This window comes from Panicum virgatum, chromosome 9N (assembly GCF_016808335.1).
Source record: "Panicum virgatum strain AP13 chromosome 9N, P.virgatum_v5, whole genome shotgun sequence".
In the NCBI taxonomy this organism is placed as follows: domain Eukaryota; kingdom Viridiplantae; phylum Streptophyta; class Magnoliopsida; order Poales; family Poaceae; genus Panicum; species Panicum virgatum.
Genome location: NC_053153.1, coordinates 19,000,006 through 19,014,107, shown reverse-complemented (window position 1 = coordinate 19,014,107; position 14,102 = coordinate 19,000,006).

The window sequence follows — 14,102 nt, the reverse complement described above, 5'->3', positions numbered from 1 at the left end:
GCAAGTGCGTGCGCCGCTGCTGCTTGGGGGAGCCGCTTGCCCTGCCAAGCTTGCCTGCCTTGGGTGCCGCAAACCCCTGTACCAGATCAGGTGCTGGATGCTGTCAACCGCCTGCCTGCATGCCCCTGCCGTGCGTACAGCACGCGCTGCCTGGGAAGCAATGCAGCAGCTGCTGGCCTGCAGGCAGCCCCTGAACGCGCGCGCGGCAGGGATCGGCTTGACTCGGCGCAGCTTACCAGCACGCGTGGAGCCGCGGCCAACCGGCCGGATGCCACTACCCCAACCTGCACAAGGTCAAAACCAACACGGGAAACCAAAATCCCAGAAGGAAAAACAACTCGATTTCACTCAAATCAAAAACCCTCGGAGGGCACAGGAGAGAAGGGCCTCCATTCCCTTCGAATCACAGTACAAGTCTTCAAGAATTCATGGGAAATTCCTAAACCTAGAAGAGGAGAGGGAGGGAGAAAAAGAACAACCAGCAAAAGCAAAAGGGAGGAGGCGACGGGAATGGTGAGTCCAGGAAAAAAAGAGAGAAAGAGAGTGGGGAGGGAGAGAGATATTTATCCCCCACTAACTCTAGACTAAAAGACTAAACTACTCCTATACTCTATTAGACACTAGAAAGCCCGTAGGGGCAAAACCGAAAAAGATACAAGGACTCATCCGACGGTCGAAGTTCTTTCTTCGAGTCGAAGTCTTCTCCGCGATGCCGCCATGTGGATGAAGATCCGGTTCGCGGTTTTTGGGGATCCGCGAAACCCGGGTTGGTGGCCGGTTTTGAGAAAACCGCCAAAACTCCACGCGCGGGAAGATTCCCGCCTCCACGCCGTGGCCCTAGACGCTGTTCCCGCCTCGGCCTTCTGACGGCCCTAGACGCTGCCCGACGCCCGTCACCTCCTCGCCCGCAGCGAGGCCCTAGACGCCGTCGACGCCCGTCGCCTCCGTCAGTCCCGAGACCGACGCCCGTGCCTCCACGACTTGGCGTCTTCAACCGCCGTCCGCCTCCTTGGTTTTGTGGCGCAAACCAAGAAACCCGCCTTCCGTCGCCGCTTGCGCCCTCGATCCAGGAGTGGACGCCACAGCTGCCGCCCGGCACGAGCTCCGGTCCCGGCTGCCCTTCACCGCCGTCCACCGCACGGTCCATCGGCCACAGCACCTCCACGGTAGCTCTCCGTCGACACTTGACGCCCGTGTACCTGCAATCCAAAGACCAAGCGCACGATCACACCGCACGGTTGACAATTCACTCATCACAAGCAGGATAGAGTACTCAACATTCCTCAATCTCCCCCTTGATGAGTGCATTGTCAACACACCACAAACGAACCAAGAGAAGTGAAACTAGAGAAGAACAAAGAAGCACGAAAGAGAAGAACTCAAGCAAGTGCCGAAAAGATCAGAAAGGCAAGAACAGTCACTTACTCAAGCAAAGATCGATCCCCTAAGACAAGGGCAAAAGCTCGACGCAATCGATCAAAAGCCAAAACATGACTCCTCAAAGACAGAGGTAACGCTCGACGCAGTCATGCAAGAAGCAGAGGGAAAACGAGGAAAACCAGGAGCCAAGAACAAAGCAGAAACTCTCCAAGTTAAGTTTTTCCCTCTCAAAAGTGCAAGAACAAAGCAGAAACTCCCCAAGTAAAGTTTTTCCCTCTCAAAAGTGCAACTCTCCCAAAATGATGCACTCTCGAAGCCCTGTGCACAACAAGTTTTTCAAAAATCAAACAAGTCTCCCCCTTGTTCGATCACTTCTCTCAAAATTCTCCCCCTTGTTGGCACATGCACACATCAAGTCTAAAAAGACCTAAAGCTCCCCCTGAAGCTGAAACTCCCCCTGAATAGATGCTATGCAATGAATGCAATGCAGGAGGTGTAAGTGAAAGCATTCAGAGATACAAAGATATGAGCAACATCTAATCTCAAGCACGTGTGCATCCATAAACTAGACCTGCATCTAACTCAACAGGGTATATCAAATCAATCTAGAGCTAGGCAAGTTCAGTTTAGGAGAAATAAAAGCATCACCCATGATCTAGCACTAACAAGTAGGGAATGTAAAGCAGTGCTACTCAAACTCCTACAGGTGAGCCAAAACAGCCAAAACAAGTTGCCAACATTCATTTTTCAATCAAATTTATATCAAGCAGTTCTTTAATGCCAGGGGTTGAAAGTTTGTCATGCTTCACTTAGCAACGAGACCAAGCCTATGTCAAAAGACAATCAAAAGCTTAAAGCACTCGTTTCAGTCATGCACAGCCTTGCCCGGGTTCTCACAAAGTGCAAAGTGAGCCGTCCCGAAAGCTCGATCAGTGCGACAAGCAATCCCACCTGGATCTTTTCAATCCATTTCATGAACAGTTCAAGCAATTTTATCAGATTTAGATCATTTCAAGTATGAATTACTGAACGAAATGGCACACTAGCATGAATAAGATAGCACAGCACATCAACACGCCCTAACATGCTAGTAGCCAAGACAGGGTGATCATATTTTCAGATTTTCAAATCAAAATAGCTTAACTCAGATGATGTCATATACACAGTGGAGCAAGCTATACATGATCAAATTTATCAACTCACACTAGCAGGCACTAGAAGATCATAGCAATGTATACAAGAATGCTAGTGCAAGTGAGGCAATGCAAAATGCAAACATGTACAATGAATATGCACAATGCAACTAACAAACCTAGAAAATGAAGAGATGCAAATAAAACCTACAAAGCTAACCAAAGAAAAGTCAGCAATCAAAAGGGGTAACAAACCCCAAGCTCCCCTCGCAAGCGAGCAAATGTGTCATGCTCAAGAGGTTTTGTGAGGATATCTGCGGTTTGGCTCTCTGAAGGGACATGGATCAAGTCTATGTGGCCTCTCTCATGGTTATCTCGCAAGAAATGGAATTTGATATCTATGTGTTTGGTTCTGGAGTGTAGGACAGGGTTCTTTGCAATGCTAATGGCTGACATGTTGTCCACAAAGATGGAAACCCTACCGAAACTCAAGCTATAATCCTGCAAGGTTTGTTTCATCCAAAGTATCTGGGAGTAGCAGCTAGCAGCGGCAACATACTTAGCTTCTGTAGAAGAAAGTGCTACACTAGCCTGCTTGCGAGAGGACCAAGACACCAAAGATGTACCGAGAAATTGACAAGTGCCAGATGTCGACTTGCGATCCAACCGACACCCACCGAAATCGGCATCAGAAAAGCCCACCAAAACCAGAGAAGAATCCGCAGAATACCAAAGACCAAATTCAGGGGTGAATTTAAGATATCTGAAGATGCGTTTCACCACCTGCCTGTGGGAGGTGCGCGGAGAAGCCTGGTACCGCGCACAGAGGCAGACGCCGAACTGGATGTCCGGTCGCGTCGCCGTCAGGTACAGGAGAGAGCCGATCATGCTCCTGTATTCTTTCTGGTCCACCGCTTCACCATCCAAGTCCTCATCAAGCGCCGTCGATGTGCTAATTGGAGTCGGCTGAGGTGACAAGTCACTCATGTCGAACTTCCGCAGCAAGTCTCTAGTGTACTTGGCTTGATGGACAAAGGTGCCCTGAGGAGTTTGCTTGATCTGCAGTCCGACGAAGAACTGCAGCTCACCCATCATGCTCATCTCGAACTCCCTGGACATCTGCTCAGAAAACTTGGAGACAAGAGCGTGAGAAGAGCCACCAAAGATAATATCATCCACGTATATCTGAACCAAAAGGAAATCAGTGCCAGATCGCATGAGGAACAAAGTTTTATCAACACATCCCATTTTAAAGCCCTGAGCCAGCAAAAAGGTTTTCAATCTATCATACCAAGCTCTAGGTGCCTGTTTCAAACCGTAAAGAGCTTTCTGGAGTTTATAAACACGGTTTGGAAACTTGAGATTTTCGAAACAAGGGGGTTGCTTCACATAAACCTCTTCCTCGATAAAACCATTCAAGAAGGCAGATTTAACGTCCATTTGGAAAACTTTAAAACCCTTGGAAGTAGCAAATGCAAGAAAGATTCGAATAGCTTCCAAACGAGCAACAGGGGCAAAAGTCTCCTCAAAATCAATACCCTCTTTTTGGCAAAACCCCTGTGCAACAAGTCGAGCCTTGTTTCGAATAACCAAACCATCCCCACCCTGCTTGTTTTTGAAAACCCACTTCATTCCGATCAGATTACAAGCAGGTGGAGGCTCGACTAAGACCCAAACTTGGTTTCTTTCAAAATTTTCAAGTTCCTCATGCATGGCATTGACCCAATTAGAATCAGAAAGAGCGTGTCCAATATCTTTGGGCTCAAAAGAGGCAACAAACGCTGAATGAGCAAAGCCAGCGATACTTGTTACCTTGGACCTGGTGACTCGCTCGTTGAGATCACCTAGCATCTGTTGAGGTGGATGACGACGCTGAATGTGTCGCGGTGCTTCCCTTGTCGAAGTCGCCTCCTCCTCAACCAAATCTGGTGTCTCCTCAGGTCCAGCTGGTGAAGCCTGAGTCACCTCCTAGATCGGCCCCCGTGAAGTAGACGTAGTCGAAACGGGGCTGTCATCATCGTCCGAGCTCGTGGCGGAGGCAACTGGGTCCACAGCACGCGTGGTAGCCGCAGCCTCGCCCTCCGCAGCTTCTTCCTCCTCATCTTCAAAGATGGAGGTGCCGAGCTCATCATCTCCTGCAACTTCAAAGACAGAAGAATTGCACGGTGCAGTCTCGTCGAAAGTGACTTCACAAGTCTCTCTGACGATGTTAGTATCAATAATCAGCACACGGTACGCTGTAGAGTGAGAAGCATAACTGAGAAAAATGCCGTCAGACGAGCGAGACTCAAACTTATCAAGATTTCCATCTTTCAGCACAAAGCACCGGCAACCGAAAACCCTGAGATGGTCAACACGGGGCTGGCGTCCAAACCGTAACTCATAAGAAGTCCTGTGCATGAAAGCACGCAAGAAAATGCGGTTGGACACGTAACAAGCGGTGTTTACCGCCTCAGCCCAGTATTTGCGAGGAGTCCTATGCTCATCGAGCATCGTCCTCGCCATCTCAACCAGCGTCCGATTCTTCCGCTCTACAACTCCATTCTGCTGTGGAGTGTAGGGAGAAGAATACTGGTGTTCAAGCCCTTGATCACTGCAAAAAGCGTCAAAATGAGTGTTTTTGAATTCAGTGCCATTATCACCGCGAATCGCTCGCATGGCCTGGGGTAGCTCGTTTTTCAACCTCAAGATCAAGTCTCGAACAAACTCAAAAGCCTCATCCTTGGTTCTCATGAAAAAGACCCAAGAATAGCGAGAAAAGTCGTCCACGATCACAAGAACGTACCACTTCCCACCAACAGACATCACCCTAGAAGGACCCACTGTGTCCATGTGTAGCAACTCTCTAGGGTGAGCGGTCATCACCTGATTAACAGGCGGATGAGAAGCGGCAATCATCTTCCCGTGGCGACACGGATGGCAAACAAGGTCCTTTTCAAACTTCAATTTGGGCAATCCTCGGATTAGGCCAAGTGAGCTAAGTCTCGACAACAAATCGAAGCTCAAATGTCCAAGTCTCCTATGCCACTTCCACAAATCGGAAGAAGGACCAGCCAACAAGCAACGAGAAGGACCAAGAGGAGTTCCCGAAAAGTCAACCAAAAAAACCCGATCGCGAGGTGTAATCCTACAAACCAAATCTCCTCTAGAATCCAAAACACGCGAACAACCTTCCTTGAAGCGAACCTCAAACCCCTCATCAAGAAGTTGCGAAACAGAGAGCAAATTGAACCCAAGGTTCGAAACCAAAGCAACCTCTCTCAGGGTAAAGCGATCAGAAACTCGAACAGCGCCAAGTCCACGTACCTTTCCTCTTCCATTATCCCCGAACACAATATACTCCTTTGAGCGCATCGGGGTGAGGCTGGAGAACCATTTGTCATTTCCGGTCATGTGGCGCGAACAACCGGAGTCCATGATCCACCTGTTCTCCAAGCCTCCAACCTGCACATCAGTAGTGAGACAAAGGGTGAGCAAATGTCTCAACACTGGGGTTAGCAAAGTGAGAAGCAAACCAGTGTCGAGCCATTTGCTCTACAGAAGGGTTAGCAAAACTAGGCACAGTGTATCCCTCGTCCCGTCTACCGCGTGACTGACGAACACCACCGTGAGGAAAGCGTGGAGCATCGAAACCTCCTCCAAAGCCTCGGTCCCGTGGTCCATAGCCGTACTGAAAACGACCAGGAGCAGGACCGGCAAAGCGACCACCCGCTGGAGCACGGTAACCACCACCGTCTCCCTGACCTCCACCTACACGGCGCGCCCTAGCATCTTGCCTACCACCACGCCGAGGAGGACCATGCACCCGAGCAGAGTACATGTCCGCGTTCCGTCTCTCCTGCTCTCGCCTCACAGCCCGCTTCCTCCTGAAGCAAAACTCCTCCAGGTGACCTTCCCTGTCACAGAACTCGCAGTGGTACCTCACCTCACGCTTGGGAGGTGGAGGCCTAGCCTGCGGATGGGGAGGGGCAGCCCTCTTCTTCTGGGCAACCTGGGCTGTGGCAGCCGGGAGCGTGTCGAGGGGATTCCTCAGCTCATTGGGCTTTGGAACCCAAACCTGCTTCTGCGGAGGTGCTTTCGGTGGTTCTTTAAGCACACCATCCGTGGGGTCAACAAGCGAAGGCTGCGTGCTCGAGCTAGCAGTGTTTCCAGCAGCCTTGCCAATCTTACCATACAACCTGTCAAAGTCTGACTTTGTGTATGTGTAACCAACCCCAAACCCATCACCACGCTTAAACTGCTTGATCATCATGCCCAATTGCGGCTCACTGCTAGAAACCCAACTCAGAATTGCCCTAAGATAGGTATTCTCATTCTCTAAGTTGGCTTTCTCTACCGCAAGACTATCCAGATCAGCAATCAAACCAGGGCAAACAAAGCAGTCAATAGGTGGGCTAGACTCTACGACCTTAGTCTTTCCAAAAGACTTGATCAAAGTGTTCTTCTCCTCTAGCTCCGACCTCAGCGTGGGACAAACCTTACAAGCACCAAGCAGAACTGGCCTAGACTTCATCTCCTCTAGCTCGCACACAACAGTAGCAAACTTGGACTGCAACGAAGCTAGATCAGATTTAAATATAGGACACTTGTCACATTCAAGCACATCGCTAACATTAGGAGCGTCCTTAACCAGTTCTATTTCATGCTTGGCCTTAGCGAGCTCATGAGACACGTCAGCAAGCGAAGTCTTAGCAACATCTAAGTTCACGACGTTCTCATCATGCTTGGCACGGAGAGCAACAAGATCGTTCATGTGAGATATGCAGCCAGCGCACTCATCCTCACTAGATTTCTCCCTAGCACAAGCCAGCTCAGCCCTAAGCTTTCTACGCTCTCTAGCTGCTTCCTTAAGCAGCCTCTTCTGGTTGTCGAGAGCGGCGTACAACTCCCTAACCTCTGTATCAAGCAGGTCAATCGTGGAGTTTACCTCTGAATCGCTCTCGGATCCAGGAAAAGAGCCGGAGTGCATCGGTGTAGCATGTCCACCCGAAGACGCACGAGCACCATCGGCTTCGCCCGCCATGGTGCAGAAGCTCTTGCGTCGACCGGCCGCCAAGCAAAGGCCGATGAAGCCGGTGGCTTCCTTGTCCCGCTTCTTCTTCTTCTTGTCGTCGTCGTCGGAGGTCGGTGAAGAAGAGCGGTCGGTGTCGGAGCTCTTGTCGAGGTCGCTGAGCTGCGTCAGGAAGGCCTTCTCCCGCTTCTTGGCCTTGTACTAGAAGCGCTTCTTGAGCGACTCCTTGTCGAAGCGTCCTCCCCGGTCACGACTGCGTTGCTTGTGGCGCCGACGATCCTTGTTGGAGCCTCCCTCGTCGCGGTCGCGGTGGCGGTAGTAGTCGAAGGAGTTGATCTGGCCACCGCCGGACTTCTTGGGGCAATCGGCGATGAAGTGGTTCAGATCGCCGCAGTTGTAGCATCCGGGGTTCTTCTTCCTCTGCCTGTTGTGGTAGACGCGCTGGAACTTGCTGATGAGGAGGCACAAGTCGTCATCGCCCAGTGTCTCCAGCTGCTCATCTGAAACAGAAGGCAAAGAGGCAAGAGAAAAGCCAAGAGCAGAGTTAGCGTTAGAGCTCGATCCACCTGGGCCAGTCACAAGAGCGACGCTCTTGGAAGGAGGGGCACCATTGAGCTTGGCTCGTGTCTGGTTATCCACCTCCGTGGCCTTGAGCTTGCTGAAAAGCTCGTTCACAGTCAGAGTCTCATAGCCTGCAGACTCAATGATCGTGTTCACCTTGAGATCCCACACAGAGCGGTCAAGTGCGTAGAGCAACTTGAGAGCCTTCTCGTGCTCTGTGTACTCAAGGGCACCAGCAGATCTGTTCGCATTGACCTTGTTCACAATCGACTGAAAACGACTGAACATCAGGTCAATGCTCTCACCCGGCTCCTGTGTGAAGTTCTCGTACTCACGCCGGTGAGTCTCGAACAGTCTGGCCTTCACCTGAGGTGTACCCTCGTGGTAGTTCTCAAGGCACGTACAAATCTTGTGGGCTTCCTGAAAACCCTAGACGCGTGAGAAATCCGCACGAGAAACGCCAGCGAACAAGGCATTGACAGCCTTGGCGTTAGCCTCGTGCTGGGTCACCTGAAGAGGCGTGGTCCGAACAGCCAGCACCTCGTAAAGCTGGTTCGTGGTAATCTCCCAGACATCGGCTCCCATGCTCTGTAGGAAGGCTCTCATGCGAACCTTCCAATAGGCATAGTCCTCGCCGGAAAAAACCGGGATCTTACCAAGACTCGCCATGGTCGCCAAGTGGTTTTCGAACCGGTTAAGGTACTGAAAGCCTCAACCAGGCTCTGATACCAATTGAAGGACCAAATAGGCGAGCAGAGGGGGGGGTGAATGGGAGCCTCAAATTCGATTTGAAAAACCGAAGAGAAAAGTCCCGATTCACCCAACGCACCTCGGACGAAGAGTATCAGTACCGCATAGCTCAGAACGACTATCGGCACTAGTAATACTCTTGACTCACAATCGGAAGCTCGATCGAGAAAAGTTCGAACAAAATCTCACAAGTTCAATCACGCAAACGAAGATCAGAGCAAAGCGTTCGGAAAGCCAAAATATCTCAGAAACTCGAACAAAAGGGTTAGAGCATAGATAAAACAAAAACTAGAAATACTGGAATGAAATCTAGCTAACACAAGAACAACTAAACTAATTTTTGTTTTGCTTTTTCAGGTTTTAATTAAGTAGAAAATTAATTAAACCTAGAGAAGGAAAATAAATCTAGAGAAGGAGCTAAGCGACTAAAACTAGAAGGCAACCCTAAAACATGATTTGCTACTCAAAAGGGACCCAAGAAAAATCTAGCAAAATCAACAGAAAAAGAAAAGACTGGTGAAGCAATTCATCGAACACCTTACGGGCAGAGTTGTGCTGATGAAGAATGAACACGATCAGAGTTGGGATTTCCCACACACGCACTTGATCCGTCTCCCTGCACAAGAATCACACAAACACGAAACCACAAAGCTGCTGAATTTTACCTTTTCTTCCACTAGGAGCCCTGCACCGGCAAGCGCGAACGCCCCTGGCCGCGGCAGTCTGCGTGCCCTCCGCTTGGCAAGTGCGTGCGCCGCTGCTGCTTGGGGGAGCCGCTTGCCCTGCCAAGCTTGCCTGCCTTGGGTGCCGCAAACCCCTGTACCAGATCAGGTGCTGGATGCTGTCAACCGCCTGCCTGCATGCCCCTGCCGCGCGTACAGCACGCGCTGCCTGGGAAGCAACGCAGCAGCTGCTGGCCTGCAGGCAGCCCCTGAGCGCGCGCGCGACAGGGATCGGCTTGACCCGGCGCAGCTTACCAGCACGCATGGAGCTGCGGCCAACCGGCCGGATGCCACTACCCCAACCTGCACAAGGTCAAAACCAACACGGGAAACCAAAATCCCAGAAGGAAAAACAACTCGATTTCACTCAAATCAAAAACCCTCGGAGGGCACAGGACAGAAGGGCCTCCATTCCCTTCGAATCACAGTACAAGTCTTCAAGAATTCATGGGAAATTCCTAAACCTAGAAGAGGAGAGGGAGGGAGAAAAAGAACAACCAGCAAAAGCAAAAGGGAGGAGGCGACGGGAATGGTGAGTCCAGGAAAAAAAGAGAGAAAGAGAGTGGGGAGGGAGAGAGATATTTATCCCCCACTAACTCTAGACTAAAAGACTAAACTACTCTTATACTCTATTAGACACTAGAAAGCCCGTAGGGGCAAAACCGAAAAAGATACAAGGACTCATCCGACGGTCGAAATTCTTTCTTCGAGTCGAAGTCTTCTCCACGATGCCGCCATGTGGATGAAGATCCGGTTCGCGGTTTTTGGGGATCCGCGAAACCCGGGTTGGTGGCCGGTTTTGAGAAAACCGCCAAAACTCCACGCGCGGGAAGATTCCCGCCTCCACGCCGTGGCCCTAGACGCCGTTCCCGCCTCGGCCTTCTGACGGCCCTAGACGCCGCCCGACGCCCGTCACCTCCTCGCCCGCAGCGAGGCCCTAGACGCCGTCGACGCCCGTCGCCTCTGTTAGTCCCGAGACCGACGCCCGTGCCTCCACGACTTGGCGTCTTCAACCGCCGTCCGCCTCCTTGGTTTTGTGGCGCAAACCAAGAAACCCGCCTTCCGTCGCCGCTTGCGCCCTCGATCCAGGAGTGGACGCCATAGCTGCCGCCCGGCACGAGCTCCGGTCCCGGCTGCCCTTCACCGCCGTCCACAGCACGGTCCATCGGCCACAGCACCTCCACGGCAGCTCTCCGTCGACACTTGACGCCCGTGTACCTGCAATCCAAAGACCAAGCGCACGATCACACCGCACGGTTGACAATTCACTCATCACAAACAGGATAGAGTACTCAACATTCCTCACACCATACACCATACACTTGGCACAATTAGCTAGTTGCTGCCTGGTCTGGCTCTCTAGGCAGATCCGTGCACTACTGCGATCTACTTATATGCTTCTATGATTGTCTGGCGACAAACGTGACATGCCTGATGCATCTGCCTCCAGAGCATCAACATCTTCTCAAAGCTGCTGGCTCGACGAGGCGAGCCAGTGCTGGCAACTAGTAGTGTGCCTCTTGAATGCATCCACGTGTTGATGAAGCTACGGCCAACCTGAGCAGCCAAAGTTGTGGCCAGGCAAAAACGTAGTTCTCGAGTTCTCACGTACAACAGGTCGATATTAATTGTGTACAGAAATTTGCAGTTCTATGAACAAATAATTTTTTTTGCTGTACTCTCCCCCTTCAATTTTAAATATATCTCGTTTAGCACATTGACATAGCCTACTGCAAAGTGAGACTTTCACCGACAATTTTTACAAAAAATGAGATTTCATAGGTAGGTATTATTCTCAAAGTAATTTTATTTGTGAACCAATACCATCTATCTTACATTGTCAGCCTTTCTAAATTTTCAAATATTGATTATCAAATTTTACAAAATTTGGCCAGTATAGGATCCTTGAAACTGTAGTATTTTAAACCGGATGGAGTATATAACAACTAAAACATACTAGTCAATCATGCATACATGGAACCACGCATCTCTGCTTTGGTGATCACGATTTGCTTTTCTGTTAACTTCAATTTCTTTTCCACCTCACGTTCAACCAAGAGCACGTATACAACTGCCGAGTGGACATGTTGAATGTAACACTGTTTTTATAGGGGTTGTTTATCCACCCTGTTTTGTGATAATTTCCCTCTGTTTGGCGTAAAACACCGGCTTGTTTTTTGGCTGATTCAATAGTGTTCTGTGAAAGCGAATAAGCAGGAATAAGCCAAAATATGCTGAAAGCAAACAAGCTATATTTTGTTATATTACCACCCCGGCTTGAGCCTTCCATTCAATACAGGTGTTTGTATTTTCACCTCTTTATTTTTTTGGTAAGTAATGTGTCCGTCAAAAAGTGGAACATATGCATATACAGTGACTTCATTATCTAATACTATATGCTACTCAGCCTTATAAAGGTGCAGGTAGGGGTATCACTATCGGATTCGCCTTGTTTGCGAGTGCCTAGGGCACTCGGCAAAAGCCTAAATGCACTCGGCAATCAAAGACTCGGTAAAGCTGAGTTTACCGAGTGTTTTTTATCAGGCACTCGACAAAGGCTTTGCCGAGTGTCCTGATGGCTCTCGACAAAAAAAGTAAGGGACACGGCTAGATGACGGTGACAACATATTTGCCAAGTGTCGTAACAGGAAGACATTCGGCAAAGATTCAACCTTTGCCAAGTGCCAGGCCCTAAGCACTCGATTAAGATAGAATGTTTGCCGAGTGCTATGGTCAATGCACTCGGCAAAGATGGAATAAAAAAATAAAAGAAGACCCACGCACCGGCGATGCCGCTGCTGCCGTGCCGTCGTCGTCATTCCAAGCAGCTGCCCTGCGCAGCGCTGCTCCACACAGCCACCATCACCACTTGCTCGCACCGCTACCATTGCACCCGAGCGCTCACGCCGCCGCCGCAGCCCGCGATTGTGCACTCCGCTGCCGCCGGGGGCTTGCGCCCGCAGTAGGAGGCCAGGTCCGGCACCGGCTCAGCGCCCGCCGGTTGCCGCACCACCGCGACCACCGTGCCCACCGCGGCCTTGAGCCGCTGAAGACACGCATGCCACAGCAGCCCCGAGCCTCCACCACCGCACCATCGCGGCCACCACCCGACACCGCGCCACCGGCGAAGGAAGAGAAGGCGAGGGGCAGTGGGGGAGGGTGACGACAAAGAGAAGGGAGGGCGGTAGTGGAGAAAAGGGATCCACCGCGGCATGCGGTTGGCGCAGGGGGTGGGAGAGCAGATCAATGACGTGGATGCCACATCGGATCCGTGTCTGGTTTCGCCGGCGGAACGTCCGCTGTCCAAAGGCAGACCGTCCACCGTTCAAGAAGTTCGGACATCCGAACTGTCTGCTTTAAGTTTTCGGATGTCTGAAAAACTGCTGGCGGACCGTTCGGCAAAGCATCGGCGGACCGTCCGCCATTAATTTTGAATTTTTAGGGGCAGGTGAAGCCACCACCCGACCCTACAAATAATTTTTTTAATTCTCAAATTTTGTTTAAATGAACACATATAGCAAAACATATCCAAAAAGGTAAAATTTTACCATAAACCTATTGTGATATGTAGAATTTTTTAAAAAATATCAAATCTATATTTCAACGTATGTAATGATTAAGAGTGTGAAATCATAATGTATAACTTACTTACTCTACTCTCTCATACAATTCAAGACTTACTTTGTGCTTTCCACACTCATATATAATCATTATATGCAATGAAATATGCTTTTGATATTGTTTTCTTGTTCTATAGATCAAAATAGGCCTATTTTACAAATTTCACTTTTATAAATATGCTTTGCTATTTTTTGAATTAAATGGATATCTAAAATAAATTTGAAAATTATTTGTAGGGGGCGAGTGAGGGGGTGATCCGCCTCTAAAAATACCATTTTAGGGGCGGGCCACCCCTCACCCGCCCCTACAAAAGAGAACAGAGCAAAAAGTTTGGGGGCAGAAGAGTAAGTTTTTTTTTTTAGAATTTGCCGAGTGATTCTGAAGGCACTCGGCAAATGCCCATGTTTGCCGAGTGCATCGGGATTGACACTCAGCAAACTCATCTTTGTCGAGTGCCCCTAACGGATACTCGGCAAAGACGTAACAGCCGCAACGGCCGTCTCACGGACGACACATGTGGCGGGTACGTACAAATTGTAGCCGAGTACTTTCAGTGTGCCACTCGGCAAATAGATGTTTTGCCTAGTGTTTTATTTCTTGGACTCGAAAAAGGTCTGATTTGCCGAGTGTACCAATTATGTCGTGTGTTTTTCTTTCTGCTCTCGGCAAACAGCTTGTTTGCCAAGTGCCCGAGAAATAGCAATCGGCAAAGCGTCTGGCACACGATATATAGACGGTTTCCGGTAGTGTATAAAATATATGTGCTTGCATTCAAAGATGTGAGCGTGTATGCGTGTGTGAGAGCATCTAGATCTGTAGTATATTTTCAAAAATTGATTACATTTGTGCATATTTTGACAAAAACTAATACATGTGAATTGCTTTACCTTATAATTATTGAATAACATAATCTGATATAATTTT